Source organism: Pelophylax lessonae (assembly GCF_965119305.1).
Source record: "Pelophylax lessonae genome assembly, chromosome: 11".
Classification (NCBI taxonomy): domain Eukaryota; kingdom Metazoa; phylum Chordata; class Amphibia; order Anura; family Ranidae; genus Pelophylax; species Pelophylax lessonae.
The window spans coordinates 191,051,564-191,068,782 of NC_138778.1; the positions used below are offsets into that span (position 1 = coordinate 191,051,564).

Consider the following 17,219-nt stretch of genomic DNA (forward strand, 5'->3'; position numbering starts at 1 on the left):
TCACACGCCAAGTAGTTAGACGGCTCAGAGCACACCTGGTCATCACCTGGAGGTAACAAACGTCACAGCGGAAGAAGTCTGATGATTGGCGGACGAAACGCGTCATCCAGTGACGTCTGTTATCTCTAGATGATGACCAAGTGTGCTCTCACACGCACTTCGAAAGGGATACACATTTGTTCTTCATGATCCTGGTCTTCAATTTAGTTTTTTTCAACTCTTTATTTTATGTTATTTGATACACTTTTTGGCCATATTCATTGAAGCTCAGATAAACATAGAGGAATTCCAGCGATGTGAATTTAGTCATTTTTTCTTGTTACTTCAGTGCATTCCTTATATTACAGTCACCCTGTGTTGCCACCTGGATGCTTTTTAATTGTGTTAATAGGTCATGTCATGATTGTGTAATTCATTTTTTACATTGAATAAAGTTTTTTCATCAATTGCTTGCCAATAATACCACGTGGGAATCTTCCTATCTTTTGAATGGTCTTATGCTATTCTCTCCCCCTTTTTGTGCTGGGAACTCAGCCTGCTCTCCTCCAATGATCAGACCTGTCCTGACACACCTCCGGCACAGCCTTTCACTGGGAAGCTAAGTGTGCTGCTGTTTCTCCTTCCCCAGCTCTTACGCAGCTGAGAACAGAGGGAATGTGATCACTTATAAAAAAAAGGAGGAAAAAAGTATTTATAATTTTTTTTATATGTATACACAAATGTTTTGTCTTTCATTTCTGTTCTAAAAGGAATAGATTGTTTTACAAGTTGAGGGTTCACATACACTTTAAATGTCAGTGCTAGCTGTTAAAGAAGGTCAAAGGCACATTTGTTTTCTCGTTCAGCTCAGGAGGCATAGGTCACAAATGGCTCGGTGGGGGAAGAGTGAGGCAGCAGGTAGGGAGACTAGGAAACAAGGAAAAAAGGGAAAAACAAAAAAGATAAGGGGAAAAGGGAGAAAAAAAAGAGAAGAGAGAAAAAGCAGGAAAAAAAAAAAAAAAAAAAAGAAGAAGGAAGAGAGACAAGGGAGGAAAAGAGGAAAGAAAAAAAAAGAAAAAAGGAAAAAAACGGAGGAAAAGACGGAAAAAATAAAAATAAAAAGACGGATGAAAAGATAAGAAGAGTGGGGTAATAATGACAAGGAGAGTAATGAAAGGAAACGGCAGGGAGGAGAAGTAGAGGGAGTCCGAGTTCTCTCATTGAATGTCAAGGGGAAACCAGTCGTGAGCTCAAGGAACAGTTGGTCAAATCTAAATGTGTATAGCTAGCCTAATGGGCCATACACACTATAAGATTTTCTGAAGACTTTTTCCTTTAGATTTACCAAAACCATATAATATGAGGTCAAACCTAAACACTTTCAATTTGTATGCAATCTGGCAGGCCTTACACTACATAGAAAAGGTAAATCTGAAGGAAAAAGTCTTCAGAAAATCTTAGAGTGTGTATGGCCCTTAAGTCTAAGTGACCAGTAGAAATTTAATAGTGTTCAATCCAGTGGTTCGGCATATTTTGGAAATTACACATAGCAGATATTACTAGTTTTGAACATTTTTTCAATGGCATTACACAAAATATTTTGTTTTTTTACTTAAGTGAAATGGATAGTTGGTGTCCTCCAGGCTGGAGCTATGACACACTTGGCTGCCGTGAGAATGGGAGCAATTACATTGAATTGACAAGCTGTGCATGCTAATGGTTTTTGTGTGCAGGAGGGCCCCATAGAGGTTCTTTTTAAAGAATACTCCAGAGACTGTATACAACAGTTGATACTACCGGGATCAGAATTATCCAACGTTTAGTCATTCCCACCGAATGTGAAGGAATGTTCTTTCTGCAGATCATCCCTAAAAAAGGCATGGGTGGACAGCTGGGAAGAAGTTTTGAGATCCTTATGGGAACCCGGTGCCTGTGTTAAAGTAATTTGTAGTTCACTTCTACTGTTAGAGGACATTGACTGAACTTTTGGATGCAGTACAGTAAGTTAAAATTAAATCCAGTAACTTCCACTATAGAACTTTTTAATTGCTGCTTCCATCTCTGTGTGTCCCAGAGAGCAAAAAACAAGAGGACACGTCCCTGAGAGCAGAACAAGAGGACACGTCCCAGAGAGCAGAACAAGAGGACACGTCCCAGAGAGCAGAACAAGAGGACACGTCCCAGAGAGCAAAACAAGAGGACACGTCCCAGAGAGCAAAACAAGAGGACACGTCCCAGAGAGCAAAACAAGAGGACACGTCCCAGAGAGCAAAACAAGAGGACACGTCCCAGAGAGCAAAACAAGAGAACACGTCCCAGAGAGCAGAACAAGAGGACACGTCCCAGAGAGCAAAACAAGAGAACACGTCCCAGAGAGCAGAACAAGAGGACACGTCCCAGAGAGCAGAACAAGAGGACACGTCCCAGAGAGCAGAACAAGAGGACACGTCCCAGAGAGCAAAAAACAAGAGAACACGTCCCAGAGAGCAAAAAACAAGAGAACACGTCCCAGAGAGCAAAACAAGAGGACACGTCCCAGAGAGCAAAAAAAGAGGACACGTCCCAGAGAGCAGAACAAGAGGACAAGTCCCAGAGAGCAAAACAAGAGGACACGTCCCAGAGAGCAAAGCAAGAGAACACGTCCCAGAGAGCAGAACAAGAGGACACGTCCCAGAGAGCAGAACAAGAGGACAAGTCCCAGAGAGCAAAACAAGAGGACACGTCCCAGAGAGCAAAGCAAGAGAACACGTCCCAGAGAGCAGAACAAGAGGACACGTCCCAGAGAGCAGAACAAGAGAACACGTCCCAGAGAGCAGAACAAGAGAACACGTCCCAGAGAGCAAAACAAGAGGACACGTCCCAGAGAGCAAAAAACAAGAGGACACGTCCCAGAGAGCAAAAAACAAGAGGACACGTCCCAGAGAGCAGAACAAGAGAACACGTCCCAGAGAGCAAAACAAGAGGACACGTCCCAGAGAGCAAAAAACAAGAGGACACGTCCCATAGAGCAAAACAAGAGGACACGTCCCATAGAGCAAAACAAGAGGACACGTCCCAGAGAGCAGAACAAGAGAACACGTCCCAGAGAGCAGAACAAGAGGACACGTCCCAGAGAGCAAAACAAGAGGACACGTCCCAGAGAGCAAAACAAGAGAACACGTCCCAGAGAGCAGAACAAGAGGACACGTCCCAGAGAGCAGAACAAGAGAACACGTCCCAGAGAGCAGAACAAGAGGACACGTCCCAGAGAGCAGAACAAGAGGACACGTCCCAGAGAGCAGAACAAGAGGACACGTCCCAGAGAGCAAAGGAGGCTGTGGTGCAAGAGCTGGACAAGGAGTAGCACATCTTTGCAGACCAGTTGGACTTTCTCGTGAAGTTTACAGAACTGAGACCTGCGGGCATTCAACACAGAACCATTCTCAAAATTCATGCGATTACATAAGAAGTAAATGTGGGCATTTATGTTACTTATGGTCTGTTCCCATTATCCATTGATGCTGCTACAGATCACATACCTGGTTGGTGCACCTGTATGGGGATTTTTCCTTAAAGGGGACCACCCATAAAAAGTATGGATCGCTGCTCCCTACTTGCTATTCACATTTTTGTGCAGCCATTCTATCTGGTGAGCGCATTATATTGGTAGTGGGACACACCTGTGGTGATATTTTCACTGGATATTCCATTAATAGGAAATGGTCCTTTTATGTATGGACTGCTGTGTTTTAGTGTACAGCATTATGATCCGGGCATTACACCCTTTTAATGGTTGAGCATACAGTGGTGTTTCACCTTTCAAATTTCACTTAAGTATACAAATGTACACTTTTCTTTTTTAAATACTACACTATTATCAATTTCTTTGCCTTTTGGTTAGCATCCATTCCACAAAGTCTTGCCATCCATCTTGTTTTCTCAAAGCAAAGGCGTAACTAGAACCTTCAGGGTCCCAGTGCAAGAAACCTTGAAAGGCCCAATGGCCGGGGTCCTTCCCTTCAAGCCTGGGGCTCTTCCCACTAATCCTGGGGCCCTTTACTCTCATTGCGGGGCCCTTTATTACGGTCCTGCAGCGGGACCCTTTCACCAGTGGACCCCTTCCTACGATTTTGGGGCCTCCCCACAGTAGTGGAATGCCAGGGCCCAGTTGCAAGTGTGACCTTTCTGATACTGGAAGTTCACCCACTGGTGTCAGTAGTTTTTATCTTTTGGTATTTTAATTGTATTAATTTTTTATCATTTTTTTTTTCTTACAATGTCACTGACTGTGACTCTGTCCATTCAGAAAAGGAAGGAGCTGCTAAATGACATATTTACTAACCCCTTCCTGGTTCTCTATTGTGACACATCCCCAACAGCAGCCGCCAGGTGAGGGGAGGGAGCACAGTAGGGAGGGGGAGGGGGGGCAGGGGAGCACACAGAGGCCCAGAGACAGCAGAACACAAGTGAACTGGATAGGAGGAGTGTCAGGGGCAGCAGACAGAGGAACCAATCTCCTCCATTTTCCTCCTGCAGCTACAGGAGGAAAAAAGGACAGTGATTTCTCTACATGCTGCCCCCGCCGCTCCTCCTATCCAGGTGTACAGGGGAGCCGCACAGGCCCCCGGATCATGGGACCCAGTTGCAATTGCAACCCCTGCAACCCCTGTAGTTACGCCCCTGTCTCAAAGGCTATTGACTTGGCGGTTATCAACTCCAGAATGCCATCACTCTGGGAAATCTGTCCCCAGGGTTACATCGTTAAATCTGGATGAGACCATTGAGCCATAGGTGTGCACAGCATATTGCATTAGGGTGTGCACCCCAAAATGTGTGTGTGTGTGTGTGTATATATATATATATATATATATATATATATATATATATATATACACACACACATATACACACACACACACACGTCAGAGGGAGAAAGTGGGGGGTGAGAGAGAGAGAGAGAGACACGAGCGGGAGCGAGACACACACACACACAGAGACACGAGAGAGAGAGAGAGAGAGAGAGGGGCGAGCGAGACACACGAGAGAGATAGAGAGAGAGAGAGAGAGAGAGAGAGAGAGAGAGAGAGACGAGAGAGAGCGGCGAGAGAGAGGGCAGATAGAGAGGGCAGAGAGAGAGATATGCCTGCTACTCGCAATCATGGTCCCAGGCTGGTCTCTCCTAGGCTCAGGCCCAGGATCTACAGCTGCTGTATATTTAACGACTTAAGCCCCGGAGGATTTGGCTGCTCAAAGACCAGCGCCTATCTTGCGATTCGGCACTGCGTGACTTTAACGGACAATTGCGTGGTCGTGCGACGCTGTACCCAAATTAAATTGACGTCCTTTTTTTCCCACAAATAGAGCTTTCTTTTGGTGGTATTTGATCACCTGTGCAATTTTTACTTTTTGCGCTATAAACAAAAAAAAGAGCGCCAATTTTGAAAAAATAATATTTTTCACATTTTTTTTTTTATATGAAATCCCCCCCCCCCCCCCAAAAAAAAAATGTAAAAATCAAAATTTTTAACATTTTAGGCCAATTTGTTTTCTGCTACATATTTTTGGTGGGGAAAAAAAAAAAAAAAAAATCGCAATAAGCGTATTTTGATTGGTTTGCGCAAAAGTTATTGCGTTTACTAACTACGGGAAAGATTTATGTAATTTTTATTGTTTTATTTTTTAACTAGTAATGGCGATCTGCAATTTTTTTTGCGGGACTGCGACTTTGCGGCGGACAGATCGGACCCTTGACTGACATTTTTGACACTTTTGGGAGTACCAGTGACATTACTACAGTAATCAGTGCTATAAATATGCACTGTTACTATAATAATGACACTGGCAGGGAAGGGGTTAACTTTATTAGAGATCCAGGGGTTAAGTGCATCCCTAGGGGCGTGCTTCTAACTGTAAAGGGGCGTGGCTAGTGATGTAACCACAGAGACATACGATCCTACATAGCAGGATCGTATGATCTCTGCTGTTACACCAGGGAGAATGACAGGCGGCTTTGTTTACATCAGCCGCCTGCCTTTCTCCCTCTCCAGCGGGAGATCGTGAATGACCGGCAGACATCGGAGCCGCCGGTCACTCGTGCAGGGATGGCAGTGAACGAGCGGGAGCGCGCCCCCTATTGGCTTACCGATATGTCACTTTTCCCAGGGGGGGCTGACCGCCGCAGTATATGTACTTGCGGCGGTCGGCAAGTGGTTAAATCTGCCACCTTCATTACAAGTCCTTTTACAGCAGTGTGTGTAAGTCAGGGTGTGGAGTGTGTGTGGCCAGGGCTGCTGATAGGGGGGGGACCACCAGCCCTCTTGTAGGGGGCCCGAGCACACAGGGGGGGCCCACACAGAGAGGGGGATTAGTGATGGACAACAATTACAGAAATCTTCCTCCAGCACCTGAATCTGATCTGTCCCTCTCCCTGCTATCAGCTTTTATCTGTTGAGAAAGAGACAGTCGTCTCTCACTAATCCCCCTCCCTTGTGTGGGCCCCCCTCCCAGCACTTATCTCTGCTCAGGAGTTTATCTGTAAATTGTAACTTTGTTTCTCTCTCTCTGTATCTCTGATCACTGAGCTCCAACTGCCCACCCTGTATATTTTTCTCATCTCATCTTCTTTTTTTATTTAACATAGTTTTTTTTTTTTTTAGATTTAGCAGGAATTATGCGAGTTATGTTATATTTGTGTCTGATAATATTGATTTTGTTGTAATTTTAGCTAAATATATCTTTAATATTTTCTTGGGGGGGGGGGCCCTGCCAGGTAGTCTGTAAGGGGCCCCTCGATTTCTAACAGCAGCCCTGTGTGTGGCGCGGCCGACTCAGCAAGGATAGGATGAAAAACAGAGCAAATCGAGCCTCCTTCATCCTGTTTGTACACACTGTATTGGGCACTGCCAATACACTTGCCCCTAGCTCACATGCACCCCCCTTTCCCAGCTGGCAAGGGAGATGATGCAGCATGTGAGGTGTGTAGCACGTGACAAGGCACAGTGGGCCCCCCTTTCCTTGGGGCAGTGTTGCCAACCGCCCGTAGATTTACGGACAGCCCGTAAAATCAGGGCACTTTTCTCCTGCCCGTAAATGCCCGTAGCAGGAGAAAAGTGCCCGTAAATCTACAGCGGCGGCAAGGTCAGAACTGCGCATGTGCGGCGCGCAGTTCCGGACTCCGGAGATTCCCGAGTTCTCTCGGACTCGCTGAGAAGAGATGCAGGCTCGCACTGCGCCTGCGCCCGCCTCCGCCCCCGCCGTCATTCAAGTCTTCCCGCCGGCCGCCCGCCAGGCGCCACTGCAACTGCGCCAGTGACAGTGTGGAGTGTGGACTTGGAGTGGACTGGACAGGACAGACTAGAAGATGCTGCTGGACGCACGGATCACGGATGGTCTCCAGTCCAGAGTCCCTTGTGAGTTGCTATTGCTAGCTGCCTGTATATACCGTATAAGAGCCTGTAAATCCTGGCTCTTTTCCTCCTCCACCTGTCACTATGCTGCTCCCTGTGAGCTGATTGACACGGCTCCCTTGCTGTGGCTGACATTCCTGTTTTTATATGTAAGTGGATGCTTATTTTATATTAAATAGTCTGCCTGGTGGCTGACCTCTTTCTGCACTCCTGAGGCTGGACATTCCCAAGGTGGTTTTTGTGGATGCTGCGTCTAACGTATGGCTGACCAAAAGAAAAGAACCTCTACAAGTTTTTTTTTTTCCCCTTAAGTTTTAAAGTTTTTTCCCTATCTGTTGAACAGACATTGTAAGATTTAATGCTCCTACAGCATATAGTCATTGTGGTTCTGAACTTTACACTTGACGTCATCTGTTATTCCTCTAACAAATTGCCTGCCCTAGCATGACAACACTTCTCAGTATGGTTGTCACCGTAGGGCAGAAAGTTAATGGCAGGGTTACCATGTTAACTGCTTGCGCAGTCCATCCGCCATACTGTAAATAGTCTGTAGGGTGACACCACTAGTCTGAGCCTGCAACTCTGAAACCTCCCTATCACCTCCCCACCTCCAGTCCATAACATTGTCCTCCCTTTCCTTTCCTTTACCTGTAAGCTTATTAACCACCTCTCCTGATGCCTGAAACATGTTGTGGTGACATCATTGTGAAATGCAATACACAATCTCAGCCTAATCAAGTTCTGCATAGTTATAAAAGCAGCATTTCTGATAGATATTATACATTTTTGAATATTCCTTCATAATATTTACAGGGGGCCAGCAGAGGGTGGTGTTGGGGGATTTAGGTGGGCATAACCAAATTTGCCCATCGTTATAAGGATATCTGACCACCTCCTGTACCATGTCTGCAGTCTCTGACCACCTCCTGTACCATGTCCGCAGTCTCTGACCACCTCCTGTACCATGTCAGCAGTCTCTGACCACCTCCTGTACCATGTCAGCAGTCTCTGACCACCTCCTGTACCATGTCAGCAGTCTCTGACCACCTCCTGTACCATGTCCGCAGTCTCTGACCACCTCCTGTACCATGTCTGCAGTCTCTGACCATCTCTTGTCTTTTATCATGTCTGCAGGGGAGTCTGCAGAGGAGTCAAGAGTGAGAGCGCCGCCGGGATGGGGGTCACTGGAGAAGTCAGATGTGTGGGGCCTGCAAAGTGGAGACCAGAACCGTCTGACTGAGCCCTGCACAGTGCACCTGAGAGGAGGTCAGTGACAGCGCCGACAGACCAGTCTGATGGGGGGGTCACTGATGTAAGGGGGCACTGATATAAAGATCCCTCTATATTAGTAATCCCCCCCCATATCTTAATGTAGTCACTCTGTGGAAGGTGGTCTCTGGTCACTGATTGCCCCCCACATCAGAGTTCCTGGGGTTCCCCTTTACATCAGAGTCTGCAGGATTCTCCCCTTACAGTGCGAAGGGGAACTCTGCAAACCCTGATGTAAAAGGGAACTCTGATGTAAAGGGGAATGCAGTGGACTCTGATATAAGGCGGTTTCTGGTCACCAGAGCACCCACTTAAATCAGAGTTCCCCCTTAAATCAAGATCTGCAGCATTCCTCTTTATGTCAGAGTTACACTGTAAGGGGAAATCCTCCACACTCTGATATATGGGGGAACGCTGTGCTGGCTCGGTTATATTAATCTGACCTTCATTGAAATGGAGAAATATGGTTTTTGACTTTTGTTTAACCTAAACACATTGCTAATAGCACTATCTACATGTTTATAGTTTAAGTATTGATATTTGCACGGTTTAGCACTGAAAACAGCCTGTTTATGTACATTTTTGCCATGTCAGTAAAAAATTGGTGCCGTCCGTAAATTTTGGACGTTCTGCCAGTAAATTTCCCTCCGGGGGGTTGGCAACACTGCCTTGGGGCTGTGTTCCCAGCACACTTCTTTACATTAAAAATGACACTGACACCCAGGGTGATTAGTGTGTGCCCAGGCACACCCGGCACACCCCGTGCACGCCTATGCATTGAGCATAGTTTGTTGCCTATGACTTGTGAAGCAACATTTTCTGGTGAGTGCATTGGATCAGTAATGGGACACATTGAAGCACTTTGTTGGAGTGGCCAAGAGAGACTTATAGATCATGAAGGACCATCGCTAGTCAAGAGTGACACTTCTATATGAACATTTTTTGTTTTTTATTTACATCACTTTATGATAATCATATACAGAATACCAAAAATTATCTAAGTGCTGCATTCTTTTTTCTTTATGGTTTACAAAGGTTTGGGAACATTTTACCTTTAGTGCTAGAAGCTGTTTTTTCCCGCGCCGACTATGGTTTATACTTTAACTACATTTTTACTCCAAAAAGATGCGATTATACGTGATGAAAGCAATGGCTGATAAACTGAACTGTTATCTGTCTGTTACCAAGGGCATAACAAGTAAACAAGGGTTTTACACTTCCTATCTAAAGTGAGAAAACTTTGTGGATTTCCATGTACTGTAGGGCCTATTTGGAGTTATAAGTAAAGAGAATGCACATAGCATGCAATACTGCATTGTGGTGCCATTTATTTTGAACAGCATCCCAAAACACACGAAATCAACAAACCTACATTGCAGCAATACACTGCGTTGTGATGTGTTGCATTACATAAAAAAAGGGAATGATTTTTGGGAAATGAGGGTGCATTGGCAGTACAGATTTTTTTTTGTCATCCTAAATTAGTCACTTAAAATTGTATTATCCCTATGGGTTAGTGACTGCCGCAACTGGGTGAACAAAATAAAAAAAATAAAATAACCATGAATGGCCAGCATTAGTCTCCCAAAATGATATGAGCAGCAACAAAATACATTGCATTACATATAATAATATACATGTGAGGGACCACATTTGGGGCCCCATTTAGCTCATAAGAGGACAGCCACTGGTCTAGAGCCTAACAATCGCACACACACACACAATCTCCCAGCTCCTGAAAGGGTATAGCCATGTCAAAGAACAGATCTCCATGAGGAATGTAAACCACCTTCCAGGCTCGGTTATTTCTTACTGTTATGTATACTTCGGAGCTTGGAGACAGCCCGTGAGAATAACAGGGATTTGGATTAAGGTTGACTTTTAAACCCTTTCAAACTGAATCAGAGTCAAAGAAAAAGAAAAAAAAAGGGAAAATACACCCTAAATAGGTATTCTAACTCTGCAGGCTTACCTAAAGAGGATTTTAATTGAATCCCCCACAAAAAAAATAAAACTAAACATTAGCAGCTACAAGTACTGTAGCTGCTGACTTAATATAAGGACACTTACCTGTCCAAGGGGTCCAGCTGTGGTGAAAGGAGGAGGGGGGCGGGACAAACTTCCGCTCAGATCTCCTAGGTCGAAGTTTCTCAACCTCAGTCCTCAAGTACCCCCAACAGGTCATGTTTTCAGGATTTCCCTCAGATTAAAAGGCTGTGGTAATAACTAAGGCAATGAAACTGATCAAATCACCTGTGCAATATAATGGAGAGCCTGAAAACATGACCTGTTGGGGGTACTTGAGGACTGAAGTTGAGAAACCTTGACCTAGGTGATCCGAGGGCAAGTGGAGGCAAGTACTTGTCATAACTAGGTACCCGAGTCCTAGCAACTTTACAGACTGCTTCCTACTGCTGCAGGGAAAGGGGGGGGGGAACTTTAGTTTGGATCACCTAAGTGATCAGAGCATAAGTGGGGGCTTGTCAAAACTCCTGTGGGTACCCGAGTCCTAGCAACTTCCTACTGAGCATGTGTGGGCCGTCCTGCACTTTGTTATTGGTCCTGCAGCTTTTGGGGACCCAGAAGTGTGGGGAAAGGAGGGAGGGGAGGCGAGCTCCTGCTCAGATCCTGTACATGATCCAAGCATAGGTGGGAGCAGGTACTTGTGAAAACTAGGTATCCAAGTCCTAGCAACTTCACAGACTACTTCCTACTGAGCATGTGCAGGACACGCTACAATTTGCAAATGGTCCTGCAGCTTTCTGTGACCCAGAAAGCTGTGGGGAAAGGAGGGAGGGGAGGAGAGCTCCTGCTCAGATCCTGTACATGATCCAAGCATAAGTGGGAGCAGGTACTTGTCAAAACTAGGTATCCAAGTCCTAGCAACTTCACAGACTACTTTCTACTGAGCATGTGCAGGACACGCTACAATTTGCAAATGGTCCTGCAGCTTTCTGCGACCCAGAAAGCTGTGGGGAAACGAGGAGGAGAGGGGAGGGAACTCCTGCTTGGATTCGAGCATAGGTGGGAGCAGGTACTTGTCAAAACTAGGTATCCAAGTCCTAGCAACTTCACAGACTACTTCCTACTGAGGATGTGAGGTGGGGCAAACTTCAGTTTTGATGCAAAAGAAGGGGTTTGGTTCTTCAAGCCAAAAAGAAAGGTGTAGTTTTTGTAGGCAATGTTTATAAATAAAATGTAGGTTTATTAATAAAATACATCAAACAAAGAGCAAGAAATGAATGCAAGTATAATGCATGATCATATGAGTACTATACATAAATAATACAATCTGCGTTGTGATTTATTGTACTTATGACTTGGAGTGGAGATTCCCGGTTGTAGAAACTGGGGTTCTGACGCGTTTCGGCATTTATACAATAGCTTTTATCAAGGAAAAAAATCACCATACTCTATAAAGTGAAGAAGTGAAAAAATTGCAAAAAAATTAGTGACAATTGTGCTAACTTCCCGATAATTGATAATATCTCCACCAACATGAAAAAAATAAAATAAAAATTAGCACAATTGTCACTAATTTTTTGCAAGTTTTTCACTTCTTCACTTTATAGATAATGGTGATTTTTTTTCCTTGATAAAGGCTATTGTATAAATGCCGAAACGCATTGGAACCCCGGTTTCTACAATCGGGAATCACCACTACAATTAATCACAACGCAGATTGTATTATTTATGTATAGTACTCATATGATCATGCATTATACTTGCATTCATTTCTTGCTCTTTGTTTGATGTATTTTATCAATAAACCTACATTTTATTTATAAACATTGCCTACAAAATCCCACCTTTCTTTTTGGCTTGAGGAACCAAACCCCTTCTTTTGCATCTACTCCAGGGATGATGGCAACCTAACCCACTTTATTACATCTCTAAACTCTACCTTGAAACTTCAGTTTTGATGGCCTAGGTGATCCGAGTGTAAGTGGGCGCAGGTACTTATCAAAACTAGGTAACCGTGCTCCCCCCCCCCCCCAAACAATAAAAAATTGTGTCCAAACGTGTTAAGAGGAGAGGCAGAAAAGAAGAATTTCCCATTTTGGGTGAAGCTCTTTAAGTTGAATACTATAAAAATTGTGAATATTCTTGACTGGTTCTCTATTGGGTGAGCTGAACGTCTACTAAGGCACAGGGTACCCACACTGACACATGACAACGAACGTCTCCCATCAGCAGACAGGAATGGTTGAGCAACATCTACAAGCTGCATGGAGGAGGCAGCTGTGAGCTGCACTCTGAACACAACTTTCATTTCCATACTCACCTATCAGCTCAGTAATAAATACAAAAATGTTCCCAATTCCCAGAAAAATCCCAGCTATCTCCAGTCTCAGAATCATAAATGAGCAGGGAATGTGGCCTTGAAGTATGGATTATCTAGGCTGCATTCAGCTCTAGTGACAAGTTAGTAAAAGGAACCAGTCATGACAATCATGGAAGTTGGCATTGCTGGGAATGCTAGTTTACTGGCTGCCACGCAGGCCTTTAGTTCTTGGAATGTGACCCAGAACACCACCTGATCCTCTGAAATGGACTAATCGGTCAGAGAACACGCCAAGCCTGGATTATCTGGGCAGTGACACACACATGGGCAATACATATAGAGGAGTCATAAAACAGCACTTCACTCTGTGCATGCGTCACAAGAAAACTCCCCCTCCCCCATCCAGCTTATCTCCAGTCTATGATAACAGCAATACTGGGAGAAAGGTAAAAAACATATTGTCCATACTGGGGCCCTAAATGTGCTGAAATGTACACAGGAATTTGGGCCCATAAGCAGCAAATGCCTTGTTTTTGGTCAATTCATGTTTTTATGTGCATTTTAAAGGTTAAACCCACCTTTGGGGGGGAGGGTATATATATATATACATATATATACACACACATATACAGTGGGTACGGAAAGTATTCAGACCCCCTTAAATTTTTCACTCTTTGTTATATTGCAGCCATTTGCTAAAATCATTTAAGTTCATTCTTCTTCCTCATGAATGTACACATAGCACCCCATACTGACAGAAAAACACAGAATTGTTGACATTGTTGCAGATTTATTAAAAAAGAAAAACTGAAATATCACATGGTCCTAAGTATTCAGACCCTTTGCTCAGTATTTAGTAGAAGCCCCCTTTTGATCTAATACAGCCAGGAGTCTTTTTGGGAAAGATGCAACAAGTCTTTCACACCTGGATTTGGGGATCCTCTGCCATTCCTCCTTGCAGATCCTCTCCAGTTGTGTCAGGTTGGATGGTAAACGTTGGTGGACAGCCATTTTTAGGTCTCTCCAGAGATGCTCAATTGGGTTTAAGTCAGGGCTCTGGCTGGGCCATTCAAGAACAGTCACGGAGTTGTTGTGAAGCAACTCCTTTGTTATTTTAGCTTTTTAGGATATCCCTGTACTTGGCCGCATTCATCTTTCCCTCGATTGCAACCAGTCGTCCTGTCCCTGCAGCTGAAAAACACCCCCACAGCATGATGCTGCCACCACCATGCTTCACTGTTGGGACTGTATTGGACAGGTGATGAGCAGTGCCTGGTTTTCTCCATACATACCGCTTAGAATTAAGGCCAAAAAGTTCTATTTTGGTCTCATCAGACCAGAGAATCTTATTTCTCACCATCTTGGAGTCCTTCAGGTGTTTTTTAGCAAACTCCATGCGGGCTTTCATGTGTCTTACACTGAGGAGAGGCTTCCGTCGGGCCACTCTGCCATAAAGCCCCGACTGGTGGAGGGCTGCAGTGATGGTTGACTTTCTACAACTTTCTCCCATCTCCTGACTGCATCTCTGGAGCTCAGCCACAGAGATCTTTGGGTTCTTCTTTACCTCTCTCACCAAGGCTCTTCTCCCCCGATAGCTCAGTTTGGCCGGACGGCCAGCTCTAGGAAGGGTTCTGGTCGTCCCAAACGTCTTTCATTTGAGGATTATTGAGGCCACTGTGCTCTTAGGAACCTTAAGTGCAGCAGAAATATTTTTGTAACCTTGGCCAGATCTGTGCCTTGCCACAATTCTGTCTCTGAGCTCTTCAGGCAGTTCCTTTGACCTCATGATTCTCATTTGCTCTGACATGCATTGTGATCTGGAAGGTCTTATATAGACAGGTGTGTGGCTTTCCTAATCAAGTCCAATCAGTATAATCAAACACAGCTGGACTCAAATGAAGGTGTAGAACCATCTCAAGGATGATCAGAAGAAATGGAAAGCACCTGAGTTAAATATATGAGTGTCACAGCAAAGGGTCTGAATACTTAGGACCATGTGATATTTCAGTTTTTCTTTTTTAATAAATCTGCAACAATGTCAACAATTCTGTGTTTTTCTGTCAGTATGGGGTGCTATGTGTACATTCATGAGGAAGAAGAATGAACTTAAATGATTTTAGCAAATGGCTGCAATATAACAAAGAGTGAAACATTTAAGGGGGTCTGAATACTTTCCGTACCCACTATATATATATATATATATATATATATATATACTTTAAGCAAAAAAAAAAAAAATGCATACGAGTCTGAAAAGCATTGCATTTACTGGATACTTGTGTCCACGATGGCAGACAAGACTTGTAGTTCATTTATTCGCATGTCCCTGTGATTGAATGATGCTGCTGTGCGGGGCAGAGCATCACTCAGCCAGGCAAAATTCAAAAGTAACAGCAGCTGCGGGGGAGAAGGACCCCTGCATGCTTACATGTAAAAACAAAACTTTGCCATGAGACTTTGAATGAGGTGTAACACATGTAGCATCCTCCTAGGTAGGGGCTAGAGAGTAAGTATAGTTTTTAGCTCTGTTTGCCTATCAGAGGAGCAGCAGGTAAATTCTATATTTCTCTCTGCTTAACAGGGAGCAGGATCTGCGAGTTAGGTCTGCTCAATGTGCTCAGTGTGTTATTCATGTGGTCTGGGGGAGTGTCTCCACTGGTCCAATGGGGATGTACATTGGACAGTGGAGGAAACCTGACCAATGAGCACACAGGCATTGATACAGCCCCAGTGATTGGCACAGACTGCTGTCTCAGTGCCTTGTGGAGTGTGGTATAAAAGCCAGGAGCGCATGTGCTCGGGGTCTTTGGCTGGTGAGCAGAGTCCTGGAAGGAGGGTGGCAGCTGCCTCCTCTTCTGCAGCGGTTGGTGTATGGTCACAGGCAGTCGGCCTCGTAAACTAGAAGTGTGGAGCTGAACCCAGAGGTCCAGAAGAGCTGACTAGGAGGAGTTGAGACACTGGAGAACCTGGAAAGTAGTATAGTGAGCACAGGGCGATCATGTCTACGGGCCTGACCAGGAAGGGGCCACTCTGGAGTAGAGTAGTCAGAGGATAGGTGTCAGCTGGTGGATAGAAAGGGGGTGCTAGGCGAGTACCCTAAAGATAAGTGCTTAAAGAACATTACCTCAGATTCATCTAGTGACAAGATGAACCTGCGGCTTTGCTGCATTCTCAGACAGAAGTTGTCATTGTGAATAGTTCAAGTTTTGGAGTATGCCACTCATCCCTTCTCCCATCCCCATATAAAATAAAGCAAAAACCCCTAGACTGTTCATGAACTGAGCCGGAAAGTAAAGTGTTAAGATTCTGCATGCAGTTGCTATCAGTAATCCAGGGGAACCTGAAAGGTGAAAAATCCAGCAGCCCTCAAGGGGGCAGTGCCACACACACACACACACACACACAAATACATATACATATAGGCACTGAATGTGAGGTAAACATGATTATTAAATTTATAAAAGAGTTAATACAAATGTCATCATATCAAATTCAGGTAGAATAGTATCAAGCTGATAAGTGACGGTAACAATGTATGGATTGTACATGATTAAAAAAAGTTACAGATGTCGATACAAGATTGGAAAGGGGCATCTTAAAAACGACGCGTTTCGTGAGCAACCGCTCACTTCCTCAGGAGAGGTTGCACATGCTGTCAGGGGAGTGGGGAGATCTACTTGTCACCATGTTACACCATGAATACAGTGTAACATGGTGTAGCACTGTCCCCATCGGGGTTGCTGTGTGATGACTTGTTGGGCCTCCTCTGATTACCAGCACACAGTCACTAAGGGTACAGTTCACACATTCATCGTTACTCAAACAATAGAGGGGTTTTGATTTTTTGTATTTATTGTGGAACTTAGATCGGGAAGGGAATAGTGGGATACTCCAACTGGAGCTTTATACAATTGATAAGGACAACTCTCACTTGGCCTCACCAGGTTACTTGTGGAAGCAGTCACACTGCTTGACCATACTTCCACGGGTATGGAAAGGGTTAAGTCTCCTTGCTCTCTTTTTCCAACAATAGACTTGGTGAACTACATTATCTTCTGGACACTCTCTAGCATCCCCTTTGCTGACACCCAACCACTGACTTCTAGCTGCAGGGGTGGCCCCCTTCAGGTCAGGCCCCTTGACACAGGTCTGTACTCACTGTACTGCAGAATCAGATTCTTTCCAGTGTCTCCTTTCCAGTCAGCTTTGCAGGAACTTTGGGCTCAGTTCCTCTCTAGCTCTTTAGGCCCTCAGTTTGACCACCGGATGCCGCATGGCAACTTCTACAGAGGAGGAGGCAG

The 17,219-nt window shown here is 44.7% G+C and overlaps 1 protein-coding gene across 1 annotated transcript in view; it reads right to left on the bottom strand.

The window, feature by feature from the left end:
• ADA (adenosine deaminase) overlaps nt 1–17,219 on the bottom strand; it is a 211,460-nt gene that overhangs the window by 153,446 nt on the left and 40,795 nt on the right. The gene's annotated exons all lie outside the window — the stretch shown is intronic.